Source organism: Stegodyphus dumicola, chromosome 9 (assembly GCF_044657685.1).
Source record: "Stegodyphus dumicola isolate Sdum_Otavi_A_Nest chromosome 9, ASM4465768v1".
Taxonomy (NCBI): Eukaryota; Metazoa; Arthropoda; class Arachnida; order Araneae; family Eresidae; genus Stegodyphus; species Stegodyphus dumicola.
The window spans coordinates 122,043,962-122,062,162 of NC_140776.1; the positions used below are offsets into that span (position 1 = coordinate 122,043,962).

General features: G+C 31.5%; 1 protein-coding gene across 1 annotated transcript in view; it reads left to right on the forward strand.

Moving 5' to 3' along the window:
* Nucleotides 1–13,210: 13,210 nt before the first annotated feature.
* Nucleotides 13,211–18,201, forward strand: part of LOC118201871 (deoxyribose-phosphate aldolase-like) — a 107,840-nt gene continuing 102,849 nt past the window's right edge. Inside the window, exon 1 of the transcript XR_015043075.1 lies at nt 13,211–14,349. The gene's annotated coding sequence lies outside the window, so the exon portion shown is untranslated. The remainder of the gene's footprint in view (nt 14,350–18,201) is intronic.

Below are 18,201 nucleotides of genomic sequence, written 5' to 3' on the forward strand. Positions count from 1 at the left end.
ATTTCAAAAGTGTTAATCTGCGACTCACATAATAATTGGAACACTTGAAAGTTTATTGATATGTTTAAGAGACGATATGTCTTATCATAAGTTTTGTTTTAAATGATAATACATCACAAGCATAATTTTTGTCTGGATTTAGAAATTATTTCTTGTTTAGCTAGATGTATTAACAATTCTATAGCTGAAGTGAAAATGTCAAAACGCTAAAATTAACAACGAATTCTGTTCAACAGTTGACTATTCATTATTTTTAAGACGGCCAATGTGTTGAAAATATCCAAAAAATCCTGGACCTGAAGGGGTAAATTATCTTTGATGCATTAAGACGATGGAAACTGCTTGAAACTGTTCAAAATGCATTAAGTTTGAATTACATTACAAGCTACATTTTGAATCGGAGATTTATCCTAATAAAAGTCAAAGAAAACCTGAAGTACAGTAAAACTTTCAGGGGATTTAAAATAACGAGTTTCAATAAAAGTTAACCACGAAATTATCAGAGATATTGAGTACATGACTACAATTGGCGATCAGCAAGAGGGAAATTCTTTGTCAAGAAGAAAACAATGAAAATGACTTTCATAAAATCTACGGTAAGCGAGGATTTATCATAATGAAAGAATGTAATATTTATAGACTAGTCAAAATTTAATATATTTGCATGTTGTGGATGCATTGCTGTCAGGCGAAAGCCAAATGATGAATTGAGTCCGAAAAATCTATTGCCTACACTTAAGCATAAATGTAGTAGCATAGTGGTTTCAGTATGTTTCGGTACCTCCGAAATGGGAATTTTACTTTTAATAGTTTTTTTTTATAGAATTTTTTATTTATAGAATATTTATAGAATTTTACTTTAACAATATGTATCGGTATAAATATATAAATATTCTTGACGAAAGCCTTAAAGCATCTTCAAAAAGAACTTGGAATGCAAAATACATTTAAGTTCTATTGCGATAACGATCCTAAACACAGTCCTGAATTATGATCCAACTGTCGTGAAATTGCCAAAAATTCTCCATCTTCTTCGGTCTTGAATCCTATCAAGAGTGCATGGAATGAGTTGGAGAAAAGAAAAGTAAATATCACGTTTTTATGAAAGTTCTATTAAAAGCAATTCTGATGGAGGAATGGAACAAAATAGGGCATTCTTACTTTGAAAACATTAGTTAAATCAATGCAGGAAAGTGCAAGGAACATGTAGGTTTGTTTAAAAGATATCCAACGAAATACTGCATGTCTCGTTATTTTAATGCTTTTATTAAATGTAAAGGGTTTATTTATAATGCCCAAATATTTATGTGAATTCATTTTCATAACTTTATGAATAAGTTATTTTTTACGTAAAATATTTTAACTTTTTTAAAGCAAGCAGGATTTAAAAACATAATGGTTATTAAAAAGTAATAAAAAAAGAAGAAAGACAAATGTAAAAGAGCTGATGTGTACACCACATGACTTGTACGGAATAGTAAATTATAGGCATTTTTCCTGCATTTCATCTTAACTTATTTCCTCGAATGTAATTAGAGATGCATTTCTCACTCAATTAATTCAGTTCTCACTTCGCGACAAGGCAAAAACACATAAAAATTCAAAACATTTTCATTAAAATGGAAAGATATAGAAAAACACAAAACATCAAATAGAGTTTAAACAATTAAAAAACAATTTTTACAGTTAAAATTACAGTTTCTATGCAAAAACAGCAGTTCGGCTAGCAGCAAGAAGGCAAAGTTTTCGATTTTTCGGTGCATAAAACTAAAAGTTTCCTTTTGGTCCCACTCAACAAAAAGCCACTGAAGATGCAGAAAGAATTAATTCACTAATCTACTATGTTTCAAATGTAAACAAATATGGCTGCTAATCTGAAAAAAATTAGGTTTAGTCGCTCTTAAACAACTTTTAAATTGTTAATAATTCTACAAAAGTTGAATGCAGATTAACTAAGGGCATAAAAACCTTAACCTTAAGATAAGAACAACATAATTCAATTATTTTTTAAGCAGCTTATAGAACGATACATATATATATATTATATCCGTCCTTATAGAACGATATTTGGTAGAAATCTGCAAAGTTTGCAAATTGGAATTTAAGCAAATTTTTAATTTCTGATATAATTAATATTACATAAAAAAGGAAAAATAAACACTTTTTATTCATATGTGTTGAGTCATTTTTCCGTGAATTTTTTTGCATTTTTTTTTCTAAAGCTTAACGTTTTTTAGATTGTAAATTTATGTAATTTTGTGCATTTTTTCCTATCGTATTGCTTATATAATGTAAAACTTAAATCTTGCAAAAGCGTTAATTATTATATATGTAGCTACACCTGATGAGAGAAATGGTTTCTTAATTTGAATTAAATTTATTATTTAAAAAATGTATTTTTATTTAGTTTAGAAACCAAAACGATATTCAAATTTATTAGGGAAAAAACACACCTGTTGAAACTTTTTATTCACTCTCCATGTTACAGATAATTTAAAAACTTAAGTTAAGAAATGCTATTCAAAAATGAAACCTTAATTCATTCTTTGTAATCCCAAAAGAAAATTTTGCTCACCTATATTGCATTTAAATACGCAAAAGCTTCTGCTTTAAACGTTTATAGAAAATTACAACAAGGAACTAGTTCACTATTCGTTTAGAATTATTTTCCAATGTTTTTTATAAACTGGATCTGATATTTGCAATAGACTTCTATGAATTCTCTAATGAATCGAATAATGCTTTAAATTAAAATAACCAGCCAACATACCTGGTGTGATGTGAAACCTTCAACACTTGTTTTCAATCCCCAGCGATTTGTCTCGAATAATTTTTTGACGTGCTTTTATTGATTTATTTCGTAGACAGCACAGATAGAACTAAATGTTTTGACTTCTAATGATATCTCTCAGATTGTTTCTGATTACAGTCATCTTCGAAATATTATATATAAAGGCAAACATTTATCGGCTAAGTACGTCTATGCGGCATACATTATTCTTTTCTCTTCATCCTGCTTTCTCCGGCCTTTTGTTCTCTTCGCATTTCTCAATCATATTAACCAGGATGCTGATATCACTTAACTTAAATCTAATTTAATTCGCAGTTTCTTGAAACTAACATCTAAAACGTTCGCTGAATGCAAATTATAAAATTGTATCATAATATTAAGGCTTATAACATCTGATTGTTTGTATTATAAGAATCTTGAAATTCACATTTTTAATTGCTTAAAAGTAAAATCTTACTTGTTTTGCTAAATAAAAGTTTTAAAACTTAAGATTCCATCTTAAATTACTTTACAAATCGTAGCCAACCCGAACTTCAAAGAATAATTAAATTAAACATTTTGTTATTTCTTAGTGTTTTCAAATTTGTGTGTTAACAATTCATATAAACTTTGTGAATAAACACAAAGTTTATATAAATTGAAACTTAAACACATCAGAAGAACAAATAATAGCCAAAACGTTTTAGCTTTTTTCTGCAACTGCAGTAATAACTTTTACGGGTGAAGATACCATAGCAAATCGTGATATCTTTTATCATCCATATACCTTCATCAGTACATACCAAACCCAAATGTAAATAGTAAGTGAAGATACATCTCAAAGATAAATAGTATAGTGAATATAAAAAAAATATGGCACTTCTGTAACTTAAGTACTGTACTCGTCACGTGAATATTAATCGGGTGACTAGGTCCACGGTGCATCAATTTTTTATCGCTTAGCCTTTTCTAAATAAAGTTATATAAAACTCTGTACGTGAGAACTTTAGAAACTGCGTGAAGATTTATAAAATCTTTGCGCAGACTTCTATAAAATATCTTACATGTTCCTGTGGAATTTCTATATCTAATTCTAAAGAAGCTCCTAAAATTTTATAGAATTCTACTTAAAGATTCTGTCATGATTCATAGAAAAATTAGAACATTATTATAGAGGATTCTTAAGAAATTTAGCTTTGAAAATTTTTATAGAATTTATAAGACATTTTCGTAACGGTTAGTACCTTCATTACATTGCTATGCTGCAACATGATTCTTATCCGTCTAGTATGCTTAACTTTTGTTCTTTGGCAAGTTCTTTTTGTTATAACAGGATTCCTTCTAGTGGTTTTCCCACTCACTTTGAGCATTTTCCGCTGGTTCTTGTCGCTATGAAGTATCTAATATTTTCCGTTAATAGATAATTTTTATTTGGATTTTACTTTTGTTGTGCTTCCTCTAGATAAGATGCCAGAGGGAAAGGAAACTCTTCTGACATTTTTTACGTTAAGTGATGAATTATTTGGTACTTTAATACCATAACTGTATAAACTTTCAAAAATACTTTCTTTAAGCAGCAAAAACATTTACGCCTCAAAGAAGAGGACTCTCATCTGTCTTGCTAGACAGGATTCCAAAGTCCTAAGAACTGTAACTGCAGTTCAATTTCTAGAACTTAAAGGCAACGATGTAGCGCAGAGAAAAGTCTTGACATATTTATGCACCTATCCCATGCAATATTGTTTGACTAATGCTGGAATACTTTTGTAGCACTTTTGAATGGAATTTTTCAACTCCTGCGAAAAGTATTTTTTACCCACATTTGAAATAACCTTTACGAGGTGTTCGGTTTGAGAGTTTAACCATACAATAAATGACTGGGTTGAGGAGACAATAAAACTAAGTTCTTTAAGGACGATTTAAGAAAATTAGTTTCTCGTTGGGATAAATGTATTGAATTAAATGGGAATTTTGTTGAAAAAGGACACTGTTGAAATACTGATGCAAACTAATGAAATAAAAAACTATACTTGAATTTCTAGAAATTTGCAAACATTTCTCTCACATAGTCTCTCTATAAAAATTAATTCCTATCTAAAATTAACTTTTATTTTAATTTCAGCTTACTCCTTTTCATAAACGCTTACTCCTTTCCATAAAAAAGAAATATCAGCTGAAGTATCGACATTGCCAGAAATTTATACAGTCGAAAGGCTTCGTTAAGAGGGATGGGGTACTTTTCTCGAAATCCCCTTTTCGAAACATTCGCTAAAATTTGAAAGTGAGTACATTTAAATTCTGCTTTTAAGTTTCTACACAATTCTAAAGAAATAATTAATACGATCCCATCTAACGGTTTTAATAAGGACATATACATGCTTTGCTATCGGTTGTGTCTTTTTTCGTAAAATCATTACCCATTTTGGCCGATTTGTTTTCCCCTTTTTCGAAATATTCACGAAAAACTGTTACCTAGCTCACTTAAACTCTGCTATAAATGTTTTACACTGCTCTGAAGAGTTCAACATTGTTATAATGAATAAACGAAAATGAAGCCATCTAGCGGTTTTAGTAAGAACTGATAGCAGGAAAGCAACAACGGCGACGTGAACATGACATGGGTAACTTGACCACAGTGTTCTAATATAAATGTCCTCAGTGTAGACCTCGAGGGGTGATTTTTCGAAAACTTATGTAGGTAGCGAGCTTCCTCATGTTTTAAAGGTCAAGTGAGCAAAACTGCACCGAGATCGGAATGAAACTGTAGATTTGTATAAATTAAGCGCACCCACAAATAAAAAACGGGCATACACCCATATGGATGATTTTTAATGAATCTAGCGAGTATAATTTCGGAGTTTCATCTAGTAAATAACAATAACTGAAATGAATCTGCGTTTATTATATTCATATTTGTTGAACTGATTAGTTTGTTAATTAATAACTGAATAAATTTGAAAGAAAAAGAAAATATCTTGCGCTTTGCTGAACAATAGCACACTTTAAAATATTTTCCTTTAGACTGTGGCAACATATTTCTTTTACATCCTCGAGTTTATTAAATTCGAAAGATAAAACTTTGCGCTTTCTTGAGCGGCAACACACTTCTTTTATACGTGTGTTCGCCCAGTTTCCTGGTTACATTTCTTACTCCTTGTTGAGTGGCAACACGAAGTTTTTTAAGTCGCTGAATTTTAATCTGTTGTTCTTTAAATTAGAGTAATGATTTCTATCATAAATACCGACGCTTTAGGGCAAGATTTTAGAAAGCATGGGTAATTTCCTCTATAACAAGCCCACTGTATGCATTCAAAGTTCAAAATTAGCGTAAAATATATGTATTTAATGAGTTCGAACCCGGTAGGGTGGTTTTATGAGAAATCTTATGTAGATAGTGAATTTCCTCTTGTTTTGAAGGTCAAATGTGCCATATTTCCTCAAAATTGAAATAAAATGTAGATTGCATGAATGGCAAACATACGGTCACTGTTATTTATTTGTATAGAAAATTGTTCTTTAGCGAAACAGACTGCAATGTATTCTGGTTTCCACGCGTGGTTGAAAATGGCTGACATTCGCATCTTCGTTAGTTTATAGTTGTGTTCTTTTTTTCTCCCCGTTTTATACGAGGGAGTATAAAAAGGGAATAGGGGATTCTAAAGCGTTGATTATTCGGGTAAGGGGATCATACTCTCCTCTCGTCCCCTTTTCATTCCCTTGCATCCCTTTTGACTCACTTGCTACTGGTATGAGTAAGTGGCATCGATAACCATCGTTGGCAGGGAGGGGATGCGGGTACATCTGATGCAGTAAGCATGGCATAGCAAATTTCATGCTCATGCATTTTAAAGTCTGTTCAAACAATAGAGGAAGCTGATAATTGATAAGAATAAGATTTTCGCTGAAAAGTGGAAATTTCTGTCAAAAGTTTAGTATTATTTTATCATTGCTCCTTAAAAAGAGATCACTGCTAAATATTGAATGGTAAAGCTATCTAATTATATAATTAGTATTTAATATATACTTCAAAATATTATTATTGCATTGTTTTATCCATATTGACTTGTTTTTAATTCTCCTGCAGAACACTGTACCATCCCTTTGCGTCTTAAGGTCAATATGATATGATATATAATGATTTGTTTAGAATACGTCGGTATTCGTCACATATAAGGTAGCCTTATGCTAGTTAAGTTTTTATTATTATTTAAGTCTGTTATTATTTCTCCTTTCCGAGTACTCCAAAAGATTGCAAATTAGGTTTTTGTGTATTTATGTTGAGGATTCTGAATCTCCAAATTAGAGCTTCTTATTGTTCCTTCTCCTAACCAGCTCTGCTTTGTTATTAGAAAGTTATATTCCAGCTTTAATATCTCGCTGGCCTATGCTTTAAAATACGGACAGGTCAAATATCTGAGACAGCTTAAAAGGTCTATTTTATGTATTGTCTTAGACTACGGTTCTACGCTTTAATTTAACTTTGTTATTTTAATTTAAATATCCCAAGTAATGGAAGTTTCGTCTATAGCCCAAGTTGTGCCTGTTCTGCTAATTTAAGATGTGTTCTGCTAAGATATGTTCTGTTAATTTAAGATGTGTTGATTTGAACACTGCATGACTTCCTTGTATGGCCTAATAATTTATACACATTTTTTTTTCTGCACTCCATTTATCTTTTGCTGCAGTTAACATATTTCCTCAAATTATTCTAACTTAAAGAACCGATACGTCGAGGCAAGTCGTGTCATCATCAAGTCCCTCATCAAGGTTTCATAAGCTTTGTGTACATTCCGTATATTACGAAACTGCACACATGCAACAATATGTACGAATGGTTTTTGTCTAAAACTTTAGTCAACAAATTAAACACAAAACAAACCAAGCAATTGGTCAAATATTGTCGACTTTCATCAGCTGATCAATGTTTACAGCTACCTAGTGTTAAGTATTGCTGTACCTTTTTTATATTCGCAGTGCTATGCTTTGGAATGAAAACTATTGCAATTACCCAGATAACTTTCTCCTCATATCTTCACTTGTAAAAATTGTTGCTACTTGGAATTGTGAAAAACGTTCCAGATATTTCGTTCATAATTTTGCTGTTCTGGCTTGTTTATACAAACGTTATACGAATTGTTAATTCACCGAAATACTAACTTATATCTGAAAACACTGAAAATATCAAAATGTTTAATTGAATTATCCTTTGTTTTGAAGCCGAGGATGGCAATGATTTAATTTAAAATAAAATAAGCAATTTAAAATGAAACACTAAGCATTTAAACTTTTATTTTGAAAAAAAAAAAAAAAGGGGGAAAATGTTATTTTTGTACATTGAAAATTGGAAACTCTAAACTGTTAAATTCCACTTTGGCCGCCGCCCGCTATTTTATAAGCCTAAGTATCTATTTTATAAGCCTGTTGTAAACCTGGAAGGTAATTCGCAATATCTGGAAGCCTGCGCAAGTTAACTTTCTGCAGAAGTTTTAAAAAAGTAAATAAGTAATATATATTGACCTTAAGACGCAAAGGGATGGTACAGTGTTCTGTACCAATCAGTCTTCAGCAGCTGGACCTCCCGCATAGCCGGCCGGATCGGGAGGAGACGGTGGCGAGGTTCGGCACACGGGCCCTAGCAGCTGCTGGTCACGTGACTGGAGAATGGCGAAGGAGCACGATATATCATTTACTCGATTGCTCCGCTCCTCCCGGAGGATGTCCGGGGTGAATCACAGTAGGAGGGCAGAGAGACTTATCCGAATGGATCTTCTATCCGCCTTGCATGCTCTTTCTCTTGCTACTCTTTGTTTTCTCTGAGGAGCAGATTCAGAGCACTGGAATAAGCTCGCCTGATGCAGAAACAGTTATGTTGGGGGAGAAGGTATACTGAGATAAACTGATACGTACAAAAACGTCTTATGGAATTCTATGGGGGGGGGAAACCCAATGTTCAACGTTTTTTAGAATCCTTTAGAACAGAGGTGCCAAACTCAAACAGCTTGCGGACCACATTCATAATCCGGAAACTACTGATTTTTTTTAAATGCAAAAAAAAAGTATTAACAAAATTTAAAAAAAAATATAATTTAAATAAATTTTAAATTTTGCATTTCTTAGTATTTATAAAAATATGACATAAAAATAATAATGATGGTACCATAAAGGGAAAAAAATCAAATTTCTATTTATTTTCTATCTGAAATCGAAGACTTGCAATGTACTTGTAAGAGATTCTTGTAGATGTACATTTTGTAATTCAAACACACTGGCAGCTAAATATTAAATTCTTAGAATGACATTCCTTTCACATAATTCTAGCATGTTTAATTAATCATTAAATAATTAAAAAATTAAACTAAATAAAAATCTTAAAATTTAAACTAAAATATGAAAATTCTACATTTTCAGACAAATTTTTCACCTGAAGCAAAATTTGACAAATAATAATGACAGCATAGTTTCTTTCTCTTACTCATTAAATGTTTCTTCGAGCATAAATAAAAATACATACGCTTGTATGCAAATAATTATTTAAATTAAAATCGTTTCTTTCTTACTGCAGATTGACGTTTGGTATTAAATTCTGCTAAATTCTTATAGGCTTGGAAAGAAATTACTGGAAATTATCTTTATCATGGATTCTATATGCCAATCATTCAATCGGATTCTTTTCTTATTGTTAGAGATAAATATTTACATTTCTCCCATTTGCGATTGCACTGAGCAGAAAAAGCGAACTATGTATAGTTCTGCGGATGGTTCCTGCCGAGGAAGAGATGAGAACGGACGAACAGAGAAAAGGTAGTTCGTCTTCTCGAGTCTGACGATCCTGATGTCTGACCTCCCTGCTACGCCTATCTGATGATGTTTGCCGACGTGGCCAGCCGCTGTGATTCTCTCAAGCGTGGTGCAGAAACGTGACGCAAGGAGCCTTACTAAGGAACAGTTCATTGGAAATAAGAATCTACTCAAGCATTCCGGATTATCAATCTATATCGCCATATAACTGCCTATATGAAAATGACTATTAAGCAGGATCATATCACCTTTTACCAATTTAGTACATTTAGTACATTATCCATCGTATAACGTGTCAAAGCCTGACACGATACGTTCATCTATGTTGTTAAATCTTAAGGATAGAAGATACTGATTAAATTTTATGTTAAATTATTCAACTTGGTGCAGTTTTTACTTCTGGAGCGGAAAACCTTCGTACTACACACCCACTACTATGAACAACTCTGAAGGTTCTTCAAAGAACACCCAAATCTTCAAATACAACACTTATTAAAGCAGATTCAAAATTCTTAGACAGCAAAACATCGACAAATCACTGTACCTCTACTTCGTGTTGACTAGCAAGCAATAATGTTTTAGATTCAGTTCTTTACTTATCTTTAGGCACATAATAATTCGTACAGTAGATTCAAATATATTAAATTTCGACTTGATATTTGATGTATTTGATCGTCTCGGCCACAATGAGACTTAAAAAAGACCAATGCTACATCAGAAAAAACTTTCAGTTAGTCAATTAAAAGACAGTATGTACTATATATCCAACATTTAGTATTTAATTTCAATTTTAGTACAAGATATATAGAAATAGTTTTAACAAGTGTCCGAAAACTAATTTAAGCCACTGTAGTGCATCGGAAACTGAAAATTTGTTTTGATTGTGGTTTGAAAACTTTGCGGGTTTGTATAGAATAGGGTATTTCTGCCCTCCTTTCTGCATGCCTTTATGGTGTAATAGGAAGCATATTTGACACGTATTCGAGAGATCCAGGGTTCAAGTCCCGACGAGGGCATTGCCCATTTTTCACGTCTCCTCCTTCAAAAACATCTTTATGACTCTACAAGTGGTGCCCGAACTAAAAGGTAATGGACCATTATTTGTCCCCACCAGGATTAGGCGATTGGGTCCTCTAATCCCCAATCGCTCTTTAAAAGGGATTATTAGGTCTTTTCTCCCCTTCCTTTTCACATTCCTTCGTGTTGTAACTGGAAGCATACTCGACGTGTATTTGAGAGGTCCAGGGTTTGAGTTCCGGCAAAGGCACTAGGTATTTTTCACGTCTCCTGCTTAAAAAAAAACCAAAATACTAATGACTCTACAATTCTATAAAGGCTTTAGAAAATTTCTATATGAAGTTTGGAAGAAACTTATCTATAGAATTCTGTTATTCTTAAAACTTCATAAAATTTCTATAGAATTTTATGTGGAAGCATTCCTAACAAATGAAGTTTTACAGGAATTTCTATAGAGGTCTATCGGTCTTTTGAAACATTTTTCGTTAGGGAAAAAAGTTGACACAGTTAATATTATAATATAGCTTAAAGCCATTTAGGATATAAATTTTAGTAGATTGTCTATACTTTTTACAGCATTCCTTTATTACAATGCTGCTCAGTATACTACGGATTCGACTAGTATGTAGAGTTAGTTAAAAACGAATACAGATATAACTTACAATAATTTTTGTAGATAGTGACGGAATTCTCTAAACGTTACTATAGAACAGCGGTTCTGAACCTTTTGATTAACGCGTACAATCTAAACAAAAATTGAAAAACTTAGTATCACCACTATATTTTACAGTGATTATTTTTCAAATTCTCAAAAGAAGTATTAAAACAAGTATATTTTGCCGATTGCACAGCTTACTGGTTATTTATGTTAAATACGCACACATAAAAATGCTGCATTAAAAATTGGTTACCATTTTAATATTCAAAATTTCAGTTTTAATACTTAAATTCTAAAATTTAGTGTGAAATTTAGGTCTATTTAAGAGAGATCAATTTCTTTACGTCTGGTCTTATTTCAATTAGCTTTAACCGTAAATTAGGATCCATTTTTAATTTTGTACAGTATTTATTTTTTAAATATAACATGGAAGAAAATCCTTATTCACACAAATAGGTTGAGCAAAAAGGCAATAAAAATTCAATGGTTTTATTTGAGATGCCTTTAAATTCTTTTTAACGAGTGAGTTATTAGTAAAAGTGAACCAGTGTGTTATTTTTGAAATCTTCAGTTAAAGTTCGGTCACAAAAAATTTCTATCAACTGTTCTTTTTCTTCAATTTTGAACTTAATAGTTAAAAATACTTTGTTTCATTGGGTACCACCTATTTTTCCCTTGCGTACCACCGGGTGAGAATCGCTTCTATATAGAGCATTGTTGGTAATTTTCTACAGAAGTGTTTTTCTATAAAATTCTACATATATTTTAAACATTTTCAGAGAATAAAATTTTACAGCGATACTGCTTTCCAAAGACATATAAAAATTTTATAAAGCTATTAGGTATTTTATGTTAATTAACCAATTATTATGATTTAAACCTTCATTTTAACTTCTTCTTTACGCAGTTCTCATCAGAATGTACTATTGACAGCTTCTTCTTATTCTTACTTAGTATCACCAGCTCTTCCAAATTTTAGTATCTTTCCACAGTTTTCAGATACAACACCTCATAGGGTTTTTATTTCGATAAAGTTCGTAATTTTGGAGGAAAATTACTAAAAACTATCTTTATCACGAATTGTAGGTGCTCATCGGTCAGTCTGGCTCTTTTTTTTAATTTATTAGTTTTCAACTGCGGAAAATGCTATTTACATATAAACGCATTCCCCAATAAAACGATTATTCTTGTTGCAAAAATTCGCAACTGAGGACATTTGTCTTTTAAATAATCTTAATTAATCTTAAATAATCTTAATTAATCATAATTAATCTTTTAAATAATAAAAGAGGAAAGAAAAGATAATTAGTTTTGTGTCTTCAAATGTTTGAACAAGATTCAGATCATAGTGTAAACTAATTAGCTTCATTTTTAGATTTCTGGGGTATTGCTCACGTTTATTTATAATAGTAATGAAAATAACATAAAATTAGACTAAAAAATAATTAAAATCTTATACCTTTCTCCAAATTCTTGCCATAATAACTAATGTCATAATAATGCCAATGAATTTACGGAAAATGTGCTCCCGGACCGCATAAAATTGCTTCGGGGGCCGTCAGTTTAAGACCACTGTTTTATAATATTCAGAAAGAAAATGTTTTACAGTACATTATTCTTCCTCTTCAACATTATGATACCCCAGCACCAAATCAGCTTTAAAAGTATTTATTAAAAAGTCAATTTTCAATGAAAACTAATAATTACTTAAATATATTATAATTTCGTATTTGGTTTTATTTATTTCACTCGTTTATATACTTGTAGAAAGTTTGGTCTTTATGTATTAAAGGGATTGGAAATATGATTGCCTTCTTGCAAGATTATCGGCATTCAGAAATACTCAGTCACTCTTGCATCAGCTACGCAAAAGTGTTGCATCATGCATCGTAGCAATTGTGTCATGCACTCGTTGCGAATATAAGCCACTGAACAATTTGACCCTTTCATAATGATGAAAACTGGTATCGAAGATGTGAGTGTTCGTGTGTCCTCAAATGATTTTGTTATGGAGAGAAAGAGTAAATGGAATGACGACTCGGAAAAAGTGTGAATAGATCGTACTGTCTAAGGAAGAATGTTCTGCTGCGAATATTAAGCAACAAACTGAATTTAATTATTCCTCAATGTTTTATTGAAAAAATGGAAATGAATTCATAGCACTAAGCATACGAAATGTAGGAGAGGGAAGAAGTTATGGTCACTATTCCAAGACTGTTTATTGATTAGATTTTTCCTAAAACATAGATCTACCGTAATCATTAGCTTGGAATTAAAAGAACTAGAGAAAGTGAATAAGAGTTTTTCTCCTTCCTCACCGCGTGCCTTTGTGGTGTAACTGGCTAGCATCGGAAAAATCAAAGTTCCATTCCTGGCGAGGGCTTCGATAATTTCTCATATTTCCTGCTGTGAAAGGCCTAATAGATATTCGTCACCACCTGGATTTGGCGACTGGGGACTACTCATCTTCAGTAACCTTTTCAGTGGAAGAGAATATAAAGAATTTTCTCTTTTCTCTCTGTGCGCTTTCGTGCTGTAATTCTAAGCAAGTTTAGCCAATTTTTGAGTATGAATCCCAATGAGGGCATCTCTGGTGTTTCCTGTTACCATACTTTGAAAAGGCTTATAGACTCTATAAATATACTTGGATGACAAGTAGCAAATCGAGATATTCACATGTTCCATAGCAGTACTGCCGTACTTTATGAAGAAGCCAGTTTTGACAAAGGAAAAAAGAAAACGTTAACGGAGAAATAATTTATGTAAGGTTGAGTTGTCTACTGAATTGAGACTGAATCTCCATGATCACGATAAAACGCAAATATGTGCGTCTGTCACTTTCAGGCAAATATCATCCTGGTCATACAAAAGAAACTGTGAAGAATTACCCCTTTTCATTAAAAGCCGACCGGCTTCTTACCGTGTGTGGTACAGTGATAATTTCGGTGTATATAAAAATTCAGCTTGACCCTCAGCAGTGTCCCAGGGATTACTTTGGTGCTGACAAGTATATCATTTTTCAACCTGATGAAATACATTGTCATCGAAACAAAATGATAAGTATTTAAACTCGTACACCCATCCTGCGGCTACACAGTATGTTTGGGTAAGGTTTTCATATTATTAAGGTAACCAGAATTTGAAGTTCGCAAAACTCGGGATGCTATATATATAATTTTTTAAATAAACTTTTATTTTATCATTATCATTATTGTGGTCGAGGGGGTATGTAGGTCAATATATATATATATATATAAATCGAAATAAATAATTCTTGTTTCATTTTTTTAATCGTGATATATAATATTTCTAATAAGTAAAGAATAAATCAAAACGCAGTATTCATTATTATCATTAAATTTCTTATTAAAAAGGCATATAGCATAAATAAACATAAAAAATCTTATTAAAAAAGCAGCGAAGTATTCCCCAAACCATTATGCCACCCACTTAACAGCAGGCAATAGGTTTTTAAAATTGAGATCTTAATTCTGATTTCGCCACCTATTAGTCCATGTATAGGTTCCAATTATACATCAGAATTTTTAATTTTCTGCAAATATAATACTGTTATAAAACGTTTCTTATCATGGAGTTTGCGAACGCCAGGCGTTATTTTCCTTGCTTTCTTGTTTACGAAAAATGTTCTTCTATTTTCAAGGGTGCCACGTAGGCATTGTTTTATTGCATCCAAAGTTAGTTAAGAGCTTTACGTCGAGGACTTCTTTTTTTATATATTTTAAATACTTTTATCATATTTTAAAAGGATGAATATTTAAATTTGTGGCAGATTTGGTCGTTAATTTTTAGTGCCTTTTCATGTTCACCTCAGATATGAAACTATTAATGTATTTTATTAAACAAGTAAAACTTTCCAAATGCATACGAGCATTCTGGTACTGTATTTTCATTTAAAAGAAAAAATATAGCAAGGAATCTATATCGATATATATAATATCTACCGCAACATGTCAACAAAACTTTCGCGTCTTCGAATCATTATGGGATTTACTGATTAACACGTTTTGAATAAATTATTTTATTACAAGGAATAATTTGATGATATTTACTTCACAACAAGCATTGCTTAGAGTAAAGGAAAAAAAATGTATATTAAAAAAGCGTGAAGTCTATATTTCAATATTTAGTTTAATATCTTCAAAAATACAAGTGTCCAGAAACAATGTGAGCCAGTGTAATATTGAAATAATTTGAAGAAATTAAAATTACTAGAACTTACTATGTTCTTTAGTAAACATCAGCCTGAGTAGAAGCAAAACAATACCGGTACCTCACTCTTTATAGCGAGAATGATGTTTATTTTGTTCATACATTTCATCAACCAGTAAACAAATATGATAGCTTTTAAAGGATTAAATATTCTGAGAAAAATTAGACTAAATCTTCAATTTTTTACTTTCTTATACGAAGTAAAGAAGTATTGTAATCACGAAAAATACTGGGGACCATATTTCAACGAAAATATTCATTTTGGTCACTATCGAATTCAATTTAACGATGTTTTTGTGTGACATTATAAGGTATTTCTCTCGCCTTCTTAGCATGCCTTCGTAGTGTAGTGGTCAGCTTGTTCGAAGCGTATTCGAAAGGTCCGTGGCTCGAGTCTCGGCGAGGGAATTGCTCATTTTTCATATCTCCTGCTTCGAAATAATCTGTCTCTACAGTGGCGACCGAACTAAAAAAGGTGCTGGATGATGATTCTTCACGATTTCGCTTTTGGGTCCTCTAAAACCCCAGTCGCCCTTTAAAAGAGGGATTATATAAGCTATTTCTTTCCCCTTCTTAGCATGCCTTCGTAATGTAGTGGTCAGCACGCTCGACGCGTATTCGAGAGGTCAGCGGTTACAGTCCTGGCTAGGGCATTACTCATTTTTCACGTATCCTGCTTCGAAATAACCGAATGTCTCTATAACATCTTTACGTAAGGTCAGAATAAGACTCTTTTTCCCCAAACGAATTATAAAATGTATTCAGAAGAGTTTTTTGTGGCATCGTACAGACACCACAAATGTACATACGTACGTCGTATGTACGTATGTATCTTGCATCTCATAACGTTGAAATTTTGTATGTGGAACTGCTGTAACATGTAGATGTGCATCTCCCTTTTTGATTGCAATCAACCGCATCAAAAGTATATATTTTTATATATAGCCAATCTGTTACTCGGCTCAGTGAGCTCAGTTTCTTTATTCTTATATGTTTATAAATTGCGCATTTTTTGCTTTAAAAATGATTGAATTATGTTGTTCTTATCTTACGGTCAAGATTTTTCTGCCTTTAGTTAGTCTGCATGTCATAGTTGTAAAATTATCAACAATTTAAAAGATGTTTAAGTGCGGCTAAGCCTAATTTTTTTACCATAGCAGCCATATTTGTTTATATTTGAAACTTAACATAATAGTGTATTTGTTGCCAATCTAGAGAAACTAAGCTTGGCAACAAGAAAGTAACGTCTTCTTTTATTATTGCGAATTAAATTTTGCTTAATCTTTCTGGAATTATCATTTAAGTTATAAAAACTATCCTATATATTGATTCAACATAGCGTCCACAACAAATTAAATCAGTTTCTACGCCTTCAGTGTCTTTTTGCCGAGTGAGAACAAAAGTCAACTTTCAGTTTTGTGCGTCGAAAAATCTGAATTCTTGCCCGCTGGCCAAACTGCTTGTTTTTGCGTAAAAACTGTAATTTTAATTTTAAGAATTAAAAAAAAAAATTTTAACTGTAATTGTTTTATGTTTTTCTATATCTTTAAATTCTTAATGAAAATATTTTGTGTTTTTATCGTTTTTGCCTTGCAGCGAAGTGAGAACTGAATTAATTTAATGAGAAATACATCTCTAATGAAATTCGATTCAATCAAAGATATTTGAACGCTTTGCATGAAGGATTATTTGAATACTTTTATGATCTTTAAAATCGTGAAAGGTTAAATTTAGAACAAAACGTGTTAATTCGTAGCGTCTTGCACTGTTCACTTCAGATATGAAGCTGCTAATTATTTTGCTAAATATGTAATACTTTCTAAATGCAGACGAAAATTTTTGACTGTGTTTTTTCTTAAAACAAAAAAGAATATGACAAGAAATGTAATCTTTCAAAACATCTCAACCAAACTTTCGAATATCCGAATTATTAGTGTTATTAATTAACATTTCTGTAATAAATTACTTTATAAGAAAGTTGATGACTTTATTTTTGTAACAAGCAAATAGTAAAATAAAGAAGAATCAATATCTTAAGAAAAGATTTGAAGTCTATGTTTAAATATTTAGTATAAGATCTATGCAAATAAATTAAAAAAATACAAGCGTCTTAAAACAAATAAAAGTCACCATATTTACAGTATCGAAAGATAATTTAAAAAGTAATTTAATTATTAAACGAGATTTCAAACGAGCACTGAAACCTTTTTCTACCTTTACTCGCTAAGATACTATGTAATGGTAACTGATCTTCTAAGTTTTCTTTGAGTTCTAAATTTTCTTTATCTGAATCGTATAATCTGATTACTCCAAGAATATGCAAATTGCACTGTTATAAGCGAAAAGAAGTTCTCGGCTTAGAAAGATAAGACATCTTTAGCCGATTTGTGATCTTTTTTTCTGTGTCTTAGCTACATGTTACTGTGAGCTGTTAAATTCAATGTAAACAAGATTATTAAAAGGTCTGTTAATTAAAAAACAATCTATATTAAAAAGTCTGTTAATTTAAAAGTTTTCAGATTAGAATGATTGAGTAACTTCAATGAGCTATCTTTCTAGAGAAGGCGATTTGGAAAATCATCCGTACATAAATAACTGCTGAACTGCAAGTTGCATAAATTGTAAACTGTAATTAACTCAAATTTTAATTCTTTGATATTTGTTTAAAACTGAAATTCTTCATTTTGATTAACTGATAAATTATTAGTTATTGACTTTGCTTATTTCC